At 37.7% G+C, this 11,927-nt stretch overlaps 1 long non-coding RNA gene across 1 annotated transcript; it reads right to left on the reverse strand.

Annotated features, from left to right (window-relative positions):
- Positions 1-8,163: 8,163 nt before the first annotated feature.
- On the reverse strand, positions 8,164-11,613 carry LOC137152204 (uncharacterized). Its single transcript, XR_010919482.1, has 3 exons — positions 11,542-11,613; positions 10,534-10,624; positions 8,164-8,628 (listed from the first exon to the last, which is right to left on the reverse strand). It is a non-coding gene; the product is annotated as an uncharacterized lncRNA (long non-coding RNA).
- Positions 11,614-11,927: the final 314 nt, after the last annotated feature.

Genomic DNA, 11,927 nt, shown 5'->3' on the forward strand with positions numbered 1-11,927 from the left:
TGGGAGCTCTTGACAGCACTGGGTCAGTCTCCTCGAAGAAGGAGGATGTACGACAAGTCCTCCTGGAGCAACTGTTGGAGCATTTGGCCTTATCGCAGAAGAGCCTCAAGTACTCGAGGCATTCCCAGCACTGGGCTGGAGTCTGCTGAATGCCTGCCTGCTCCAATGTCTGTGAAACTTCCCAGGAGAGCTGTATGTTCCTGCCACTTCAGAAAAAGTCATGAAGGACAGTGTACTCTGACCATACCTTGATCAGCATCGAGGTGTGGCCAGTGGGCCATGCAACTTGCTTTCAGAGCAGGATCCATTTTCACCTGTATTGATCAAAAGAGTGCATTGGAAAGCTTTTTTGATGTGGTCAGTGCAGCTCCCTATTAGTGGTGAAAATGGGAGACAAGGACCTTCATAAATTGCTTAAGGGTGCAGAAGAAGAGGATTCAGTGCATTGTGGGAATGGTGGTGGAGGACTATTGAAACTCTAGTTCTGGTACACAGCCCTTGCCCGCATCACACTGCAAATTGGCTTGGATATGAGGCTGTGCCACAACCTAAGTCGTGTACTTACCCATATCCCTCAGGCATGTTAGCTAACTCATCCTCTACTCACCTTCAGACTTGTACTTCAGTGGATTAGGTGTGGACAATAGGGTGGTTATGGCACAATAACATGTGTAAACATGCACAGTTGCTAGTGCAGATATACTCTTAGATACCTTTAACTGTGGTCTTGTCATGATACAGTTGACAGTTACTATATATATATATGTTGCATTTGTGGTTAAATCAAACCATGTTTTAGCATTTCCTATGATGCCGATGCCCTAGGGCCAAATATTGCACTGCTAGGGGTCAAATCTCCAATTCATTTGACACACAACTATTTTGATGTTAATAATCTCACATTGTCTTTTTTATAATGACTTTGTCTAAGACTCTCAAGTCACTTTAAACCAGTAGTTAAGTCTCATAACAATCTTGTGAGGTATGTATTATGCCAGTTTTACAGGTCAGAAAACTATGGCACAAGAGTTTGTCTACATGGGAAAAGCACACAGTATCTGGTGTGCACTAGCTACTCCTCATTGTCTCCCTGTGTGGAAAACACTGTGCACAAAAAGTGCTTTTGAATGAATTAGCTTAATACACTTTGGAAGTATACTAAGGGCTTATCTACATAAACATTAAGTTTGAGGCAAGCTAGGGTGTGAACCTATCTTGCTGTAGCCTGCCACAGATGAACTGTCTGTGTGCACCCTGGTGACTTGCATTTACAGTTCAAGTGTATTAATGTACTTTGATCTGTTTCAAAGAGGACTAGGTCAAAGCACACTGATGAGCTGTCAGCAGGGTGCACACAATCAGGCTGGTGCGGGGAAATTTCACATCCAGTTTGCCACGAATTATGTGGTCATGTAGATTAGTCCTAAACTAAACCGTTGAAGGGCACGCTGAGTGTGTGGTAAGAGTGTACACAAACGAGTTAGTGGGGAGTAGTTAGTAGCCTTTAAATTTACACCCTAGTTTAGTGTGCACTAACTTCCCCGTATAGCCGAGCCCTAAATTACTTGTCTAAGATCAAACAGAGAGTCAGGAACAGAACAGGAAATAGAAAAAAAGAAGACAATTCCAAGCTCTGTGTTCTAACCCATGAACCTCACCAATAGTGATAATGGAGGAGTGATATCAGTATGCTGACAGATCATTTTGTTTTGCTAAAATGTATTTTTTTAAGTCTTAATTTACATTTTTAAGTGAACTGACACCCTTTCATAGTGAATCTATCAAAGAATACAAAGTATACTTGTGAAGGAAGGTAGGATTCTTAAGGAATCTTCTGTCTGTAATATTCCTGTCTTCACTAGCAAATAATCACATTCCCTGAAAGTTGATAAGTATTGAGTCATAGAGGGGGTGGCTTTGATTATTTTGCCATTTGTATTTTGAGTAATTTCCTTTATATTATAAATAACTATAAAATCTAAACTGTTCCATAACACCCAAAATCTCTTTATCCTCCCACTTCTATCTCTTAATGACACATGGTAATATATTAAATAACATTCACTTTAAAATATTTATTAAAAATAAACACAAAATAGAACAAGAATAAGAAATGTGATTCCCAAGGACTTTTTTCTCCTAATACTTTCTCCTAATACTGGTTATGATGTGAGATCATTTACATTGGTCAATATAATGGACTTTTCCATGACTGGCTGTTGGATATATAATATTATACCCTTCTTTGTATTTCTGTTGAAAATACTGCCAACTTTGACCCATATTCTGATACCCTTACCCATGTTCAGTAGTACGTTACTTTTTATGTAGTCTCATTGGTCAATAGGATTATTCACTAAGTAACATAATCCTCAATGTAACAAACAGTATTCAGGAAAAAAAATGTATTGGGTTTAAAACACCTATTATAGTAGCATTCTGCTCAGGAATTCTGTGTACCAAACTCACCTTGGCTTTGAGCCTAACTACACTGAAAACATAAAATAAATGTTTATTTTGTTTAAAGAACTTTTTAAATAAAAAAACCCAACAAATGTAGCACATTGCATATGCATTATGCATCAACCATTGTGAGTGCACTGTCAACAATAATGATAATGAATAGTATAATGAACAGGGTATTATTTTAAAAAAATAACAAACCAATAAAAGCTAGAAAACTGAGACTTAAGACGTCAGCTGTTGTGTTTTTAAAGGAAGACTTATTCACAAAGAATCTCCATGGTAGAAGTAACAGAGTAGCTGAATCAAACAGCAGACTGAGAAAATTCTTTACTTTAAAAAAGTTAACTATATTTATTGTTTTATGATGGACCACATGAATATTTAGTAAACCCTAAAAACTAAATTTTTATTTTATTTTTAATTTTTATTTTTTCTCTATTGATTTTTCAATGAAAATCAGACAAAAATGGTGCAATATTTGTTAAAAACACCATTGTAATTGTCATGCAGGCTTCTCCATGCTTATTCATCTCTAATTATTCATCTGTTGCAGTGTTCTTGCATTATCATAACAGAAAACCCATTAGTTTCTTGTAAACTGTTATCTGTAATCTTCCTGTAATCTCTCTCCTCCTGACCTGCCATGTACCTTATGCTTGCTTTCTACACTAAACACAAAAGAAGCCTTTTTTTCCTGCTATATTTCAAAGGTTGCAGATACATAATAAAATTGTGTTGTTACTATTATTAATCATTTCTGTTACAAGTACCAACACAATATGTAGGTTCCTAAGTAAATATGAAGGTTTCAATTTAACCTTCTTTAGCTATATTGTCAGACCACCTGTTCAATCATGGATCCTGTATCATTCTTTGTATGGTGGTATAGATGTGCAGTGTTACAATGGAACACCTGTACACACCTTCAGTGAGTGTGTGGACATGTGGCATTCCCATCCTATTCCAAGTGAAGTCCATAAATACTGTATGAGATCAAAACTTGTTCTCATCTAGCAGTATGGCTTTGCATCTCGGTAGCTCACGTATCACTTTTCCCCTTGCATACCAGAACTCTTCACTAGCAGAAAACTGGAAAAGGCAGTCCTACCAACTCCAGTGCCTGCTGTCCTCCCATGCCTACCATCAGGGAAGGAAAGATGTGACATTCCCCAAGGTGCAATCTGAACTGCTGTGTCTCCATAGTTCTCCAGCCTGGGATGCTTTTTATGTTGCTTTGCTGGTTAACAGCAAACCTCTCCAGGCTCTGCTCATTCACAGACACCAGCATGTAAAGTCACCCCCAGCTGAATACATGAATTCTATGCCCAGATGCACATACAAGGCGACACCTGCATGTCCCTCAGCCCCAGCTTTGCTCCCCAGAAATGTGTGTCTTACACTGTTTAGGACTCTCCTAGACTATATAAATTCATAGATTGTCTGTCATTCCGACAATGGGTAATGAATATGCACCAGGCTTGTTGACCCAAGCACTTCAGCCAGAACATGCTGGTTTAGACAAAACAATAAAATAAAATTATTAACTAGAGAAAAGAGAGATTTTAAGTGATTACAAATATAGATACATGTAAGTCAGGTTTGGTTATAAAAGGATAAACACACAAGATAATTTCTAAACTTTACCAAAGCTAATAGGTTTAAAAGCAAGAAAGTAGTTTTTCCTCACCAAAAGCCTACTGCAGTCTATACTGGCTGGAAAACCTTCAGGCCAGGACCACTTCCCAAGTCAATGATGCTTCTTTCCAGCGATCTTGCTGCCATGAATAGAGAAGAAGGGGGAGAGGTGATGTGGAAGTTACTGTCTCTTATTTTTATACCTTCCTCCTCTCTCTGAGAATTCCCGCCCCCTCCCCTCCTCCACTGGGATGTACAAAAATGACTTGGGTGTACATGAGGTTTGACGCCTGTATGAAAGGAAATATAAATTCTTTGTTTATACCATCCGCCCTGCTGGTGAATAGCCAATTAAACAGGTAATGACCCTTTAGCACTTCGCTGGCATGCCAGTGTGTCTCTGAGAAATTGGTTTGTGGGCATTACCCAGAACTACAAGATATTTCAGTAACAGTCATAGAGCCAAATCTCTTTACACACACATCTTAACAGGAAAATGATGTTCAGCAAATTATGAGTTTTCAAATGATACCTCACCAGGCATACTTTGTACAAAATATATCATGAACACATAAAAGTGGTGAATATGAAGTACAGAGTGTCATATGGGGTCCATGATGTCACAAGGACATATAAGGGTTATTCTGGGGGGAAGGCATGGGCTTTCCAGAGGCATGGTGCAGTGGAACTCGGCAATTCCTGTTTCTTACACTGTCATAAGGTCTATTAGATCTACTGTTCAAACTTCCTCCAGGGCCAAGCTGTCACAGATCATAACTCTGCAAACTTCTCACTGCTTCTTCCATTCTCCATGACATCCAAATGTTTCTTGGACATAAATCTGAATCAAAGTCAGTGTGCTTAATCAGTAATACTGAACTGATAACCAAACATAACCAGACATAATTTCCTCACTTTTGCAAACAAGTAATTTCTAGCATATTGTACAGGTAACAAAACTTAAGTGGTCAATATTTTCAAATGGGGGAGAATAAAGAAACTCCTAAATCCATGTTTAAATTCATTAATTTTTTTTTTAAAGTGGCCTAATTTTCATGGGTACTGACTCCTACGCTGCCAAAAAGCTTCAGTGGGAGCTGTAGGTGCCCAGTACTGGTGAAAGTCAGGACACCGATTTGTGCACTGAAGTATGGATTTAGATGCCTAATTTTAACTTTGCTCACCCACGTTTGACAATGTAGGCCAAGTTTTTTTGAAGCCACTTTAGAAAATGTTTTAATTTTTTTTTTCCAAAAATAGAGAATTGTAAGTGATAGTGCCTTTTTTTAACAATAGCAAGAAATAATTAAATAGTCCATTGCTGTGAAAACAGCACCAAAATGAGGACAGACACATGCATGGAATTAAGCAGCAGGCCACAACTTTTATTAAGACTTAACACATGGGAGGGATTCTACTTGCCCATCACCCACACTTTCCTATACCAGACATTTAATTGGTTCCAGTGAGGGGGTTACAGGGCTCCTTACCATAAATCCATAACAGAGGGTAGACTCTCCTCAGCCTACCCCATGGACTCAGCAATCTCTGAGTCCCAGCACCCCCCCCCCCCCCCCCCACGAGGAGGACAGAGAGTTCAGCAGGATGGGGACCTCCGCACGCAAAGGCCACAAGGTCTCACCTTATCACGTGAGCCTCAGGCCTATCACCAAAATCCCATGTCTTTTATCACTGGGAACCATTCATTTTATTCCCCTAACCCTACTGGAAAGCAGCCACAAGTTGTGATGAATAAATAGCTCTAGCCTGGTAACATGATTAGGTACTAAGTGCCTTCCCACTTAACCCATTGTGGCTTTAAGGTGCTATGAGAAAGGCAAAAAACACCCCGGCCCTCTGCCAATTGACCCATAGGAGAAAAGATTCCTTCCTGGCCCCCTAAATAGTTAATAAGCTAGACCCACGGCATCTGTCAGCTGGGTTCCCATTCCCAGTGTGGGTGGCTACAGTTGGTTACTGGAACAATCCCAAAAGAGGGTCCCCATGGCCCACACACTGGGTTAAATTCTGGGAGTTGGGGAATGCTGACCAATCAGCACCCGTCTCTCCCAGCTGGCCAATGGGTGCCAGAGACTCCCAGGGGGAGAATCTACCTATTGTTCCTTGGCAAGTATCTCTCTCCCTTGCTGCTAAGACTGTCCCCTTTCACCACTGGCCCCATCAAGTTCCCCCACCCATTGATGTGACATGTAGAGAAATATGTCTGCTCCAAACTATAAATGAAACAGAATCAGAAATGGTGCTATCTTTGATAAAAGGGCACTATAACTTGATTTCAGATTCTATTAATGAGATCTTCTTTCTAAATAAAATTTACATACGTTTGGATGTGTTTTGGTTTGGAGAAAATTAAATGTCAGTTTGTCCCAAAATAATGATCCAATATACATCCCTGGATAACACATCACTTTGGGCTGGATTGTGTAGTGCTTACTTACATGAGTAATCCTTTCAATGCCAGTGGGATCACTTTTGTGGGTAAGGGAGTAAGAGAGCCTCTTACTCCTTAATGTATTAATCAGTTATCTGAACTGACTGCCTGAACTGTGATTTATCAACAAAAAAATTGAAAATTATTTGCAGACGAATCAGAGTTCGGGCATGTTGAAATTAGTGGAAAGTTATACATATGCATCCAAGAATAGAATTTGGCCCTCAGATTTAAGCATTTAAATTGTTTGAGTATTTCTAAGGAAATCGGACAACAGTAATGTCAATTTATTCCTCAAAAACACAATTTAAGGTTTACTCAGACCAGTGGGAAACATTAATTTTATGATTTAGAAGTGAGAGTTGTAAGATTTTAAAGAGTGTGTGAGCAGGACAATAAGTCGAGAAGCAAAAGAGGGAAATTTTATATATTTTTAAAAAGTTATTTAGCTATAAGTATAAGGTATTTGATAAGAATGGTGTTTTGTTTGCCTTAGCAATAATCCAGTTTTGTTACTGGAATAAATTACCTTGAAATCTTTCTACTTGGAACCAACGTATTTACATGTAAATGGTAATATTTCACAACACTGTAAAATATTACAATAGAAAATGGTGTTATCTATTAAGTAAAAATTTATTTATAGTGGTACTCCATCACTCAGACAGCAACAGTCATATATAATAGCCTCTGAAGTACTTCTGAGATGTATAAATTCAAAACAGTTTCAAATGAGAGTTAAAAAAAAAATCACTCACAAACTGAGAATGCTGATGGTTTATTTAATCATTACAGACCAATCCACAGTAACTAGGAATCTTCAATTCCTATAACAATAAACAGTATTAAATTTTTTTAAATATATAGAATCTTTCATCTGAGCTCCTCAATGTGTTCTGCAAAGCCTCACCCCTGTGAAGCAAATATCACTACACCCACTTTGCAGCTGGGTAAACTGAGGGACATAATATTTAAGATACAGATGGTCCCTTCCCTGTTGCAGACAGGAGACTGCACACTTCTGGGCTGCTGGAAGGAAGGGTTATAGGAAGGTCAGGCAAAAGCTGCATGTCTGAAGCTCCTCTGTGTACACACTGTTCACGGAAGAGTCAATGAGTGATGGAGGGAAACAGCCAGCAGTAGAAGGGGTGGATCAGGGGAGCAGCAGAAGTCCATTCAACAGCAAATTGCCATAGTTGTAAATACTATTCTCATGACAGTTAACTCCCTGATTCTGTCATTGCAGACCCAGAATGGAGGAGCTAATGGTAACATAGTATGTGAGCTAGTCAGAGACAGGGGCATGTGATAGGCCAGAAGAGAAGGTGTTGCGCACAGTTGGAGTCTGGTTTGGGATCCACAGTGTTTGGCCCATAGTTTCCTGAAGATGCCCAATCCTCTTCCCTTTCCACAAAGTAGCCATTCTCACTTAGTAGAGAGGAATCACGTAGGAAACATCATGATTTTGGTAAATAACTTTTCCTGTCTTGTGTTTTCATTTTTGTTTTTCTCCCCATATAAAGAGAGAAGATTTTACTGTAACTTTACCAAGATTACACAGTAAGTCCATAAAAGAACTGAGAGTGGAACACTAGGAGGCCTAACTCCCAATTCCTGTTCTATCCTACAGACAACATTGTCTCTTTATAAATGAGTGCTGGGTTACACAAATGAGAACAAGAATATAAGATACAGAAAATTTTCTTTTTTTCTTTCTTTCTGGAATTTATCAGTTGTACACAGGACTTTAGCTCAGTACTAATTATCAGCCTTTAAGTTATAAAGTGTGTACATTTAAAAGACAGTTGATTTTAGATTCAGCACTAACTCAAATAGGTAAGGTAAAAGAGGTGTGCTGCACTGAGGATTTTTATTTTATGGAAAATTTAACCTTACAAGGTTTTATTCGGTTTCACTATTCTGAGCATATCAATGTCACTTCAAGGATACTGACAGCACATCTGAGTTGGAAACTTCCATGGAGAATAAGGACAGACTTTTCAATCACTTCATTGGTTTGGGAAGACATACCCTCTTTTTCACAACCATTTTCTTTCTTTTTCTCTCAGATCATTCTGGTTATGAAAAAAAAAAAAAAATCCTCAGGAGGTTAGAAACATTCTTTGAAGATTTTAAAAAGTAGATAAGGGAATATTTTTGTCTTAAAATAACTTTTCATTCTGCAGTCTGCATACATACTCAAAAAGGCTTGATTTTCAGGAATTTGACACGAGTTTTCTGTACTCAAGGTGACATGCTATAACTTGGAAAGGAGGAGCCAGCTGTCTAAGATCAGGAATACTTAATTGTCAATTTGTCTTAAATCTGTGATGGACAAAGTGCAGTCTGAAAAATAAATGCAGCCCCTGCAGTTCTAAAATTCAGTCTCTTTTTTAAATACATAAGCACAGCAGTGGGAGAATAAAGGCACCAGCACATAATTCTCCTCATTCTGAGGGGAGGGCACTCAGATCAAGGAGCATTGCATGTTGGTACCTGTAGTCTCCATGATTCTGTAGCAACAGAAGGAAGTCTGCAATCTGTTACATTTCATGCGAATTAGGTGGAGTCTTCTGGCATCGGGAATGTTGCCAGTGCAGACCTCAGGTAAAGTTTTAAACACCTCTAACATACATTGTTGTTTTGATCAAAAGAAAAATGAATCCCTTTCCCAGAAATGCATATGATAACTTTCTTCCCATGACCTGTTTCTGAAATAATTTTTAACACAGTTTCTCTTTCCTAATTAAAAACTCTCCAGGCATTTAAATAAATTACCTTCATTTCAAGGCAACTATCACATATTTATAATTTGTACATCAGTTAATTTTGTGCCTTTTAAAAAAAAAAAACCTGGGATTTATCTCAGAAAACAAGGCTAGAAGATTTAAATCTGGCATGACTTTGTTTACAGTCAGAAGATATTTTAAGTCATTGGAGGCATTTTTAGAATAACATGAACCAAGTTTTAGATAAACCATATACTTTTATGCTTGCATTCAACTTCAGTTCCTGGGGGTATAAAAGGCGTAACTTTATCACAGCCCTGTCAATGTTCTGACAATCATTAATCCTATGCGGCGTATAACAATTTATCTTCAAAGACTTCAAGCAGCAGTGAATTTATTGAAAGATTAATAAACGCTGAGTAGTACTTTTCCGTTGAGTTAAAAAACTGTCCAAAAATCTTAATTTAGATTAATATTAATCCTTATTTATGAATACACCAATTTGAGAAATACAGGGGAAAAGGCCAAACTTTTTTCTATTTAAAAATTTTTAGATAGCTGAATTTATCAGGTACACTATTTGAAATATTGATCATTTGAGATAGTCCTTATTGAAATGGTACGCTGAGCAGTTGAATGTAAAGGGCTGCTTTTATGGATAAATCAAAATTCACACCTGTGTGCCTAAAATTAAGCTTCTAAAAAGATAGGAGAGGAATTTGGACAAAGAAATTGATCTGGAGAAGTGGGTCTCTCTAAGAGAAATGGAATATACATCTCAATTTCTGTAGCTCACAAAGAATATATTATATATATATATAACTATATTGGTAATTTGACTCCAGTTAAGATCTCTCTTTTTTTTTTTTTTTGCTAATAGGGATGTGCTCTGCTAGAGAAGTTGTGGGGAAAAGACAATATACTTGTACATGTGGTGGGGTATGTCCAGGAATTAGATGTCTTGGGAAGGAAATTATTAAAGAGATTCATTTTATAACATTCCAACTTCCTAGAGGTCCCCATTCCTGCTTACTTACTGCTCCGGTAAAGGATCTGCATTTTAAACAGAACAGATGATTAATTATTATATTGTTAGCAGCTAGACTCTGTATTGCACATTACTGGAGAAATATGACACCCTCTTCCTATGGAGTTGTGATATAATAAACTATGGACTGTCATAGTAATGAAAATGTTTTCATATCAAGTACATACATAAGAGAAGTTCCAAGAGAAGCTCAGATTACTTACTCCAAAAGCTGGTGATAATGGAGATTCAGAGTTAGCAGAATATACTGAAGATTTGGTAAGTGGCCTTCTGATTAATGGCTCCATGGCACATCTAAATTAAAATAATAAAAAACAAGTACATACACAAGAGAAGCTCCAAAGAGAAGATAGATATTTAGAAATTTGGTCACCCTTCCTAGTGTACTCAGGGGACGAGGGCTCCCAAGCCAGCAAACCAGAATCTTTGGCTAGGTTCTTTGAATATTAACCTGATCCTGAACAAATAATAAGTAATGTACACTATAGTATGCTAACATGTTATTGTAACTTTACCTTAACAGTTTTTAAAAACAAACAAACAAACAAAGCTTCTATTCTAAATCCATATTTATGCACTTAAATAGCCGTGGTCTGATTTTCAAAGGTGCAAAAGATTTGCTCTCATCATGTTTGATGGGATTTGTAGCTGTTCAGCATCACTGAAAAATCAGGCCACTTTTAATAAGGTACCTAAATATGGATTTGGGAATTGAACTTTAAGTTACAATTTTTTAAATATTTTTTTCTAAAACTACAATTTTTATTACCCTTTTTAATATGATTCCACTGTTCAGCCTGCAGGACAATAATTTAATTGACATATGATGGAAGCTTTGCAAAGTCATATTTCTGACAGATCATCCTTCATGGATCCCCTTTGCAAAAGTTTAATCTGACATTGGTTGTTCTATTCACTTTCTAAATGGTTTATGCCTCTCTTCTATCAATAACTAGGGAGGATGTTCAACAGAAAATATTGAAGTTAAACATTTTTTAAATCAGCTGGACCAGATAACTTACACCCAAGGGTATTAAAAGAATTGGTCAAGGAGCTCTCTGAACTTCTAACGTTCCATCCTGTAATAGCCACTTCCCAGCTTGCCATCTACCACACAGTGTATTTTAGGTGGTATTTTGATAGCTTGGTATATTTCCTCTTCCTCTCTCCACATGCTGTGATGGAGGGAAGCTCGTGGAGCAGTTACTAACCTCATGCAGAGAGGTTCTTCATGACTGGATGTCTCCTTGTCATCCATTAATTCCCCAGGAATATCTTCTTACTCCTCCTGTATTTCTGGGGAACCTGTCAAGTACAGCAACATGGGCAATCACATTTTGCCATTATACAGAAAAGTCTTCAAACTGCCAGCTGAGATGTTTCCCTGCCAAAAGTACACATTTTAGAGCATAAGACCTTAAAACACATGGACAAGATACTCAAGGGATACGGATTCTAAATATGCATTATTCAAGCATAATACACTGTCAACTGTAGTGTATCTTTAATAGTCAGGCAGTCACATTTTGCACTAACCTAACTACCTCACTTTCTGACTGATCGTAATAAAATTAACAGAACTTGTGAACAGATGTCC

Source organism: Emydura macquarii, unplaced genomic scaffold, assembly GCF_026122565.2.
Source record: "Emydura macquarii macquarii isolate MOO-44397 ecotype Brisbane River unplaced genomic scaffold, CSIRO-AGI_Emac_v2 contig_1146, whole genome shotgun sequence".
Classification (NCBI taxonomy): domain Eukaryota; kingdom Metazoa; phylum Chordata; order Testudines; family Chelidae; genus Emydura; species Emydura macquarii.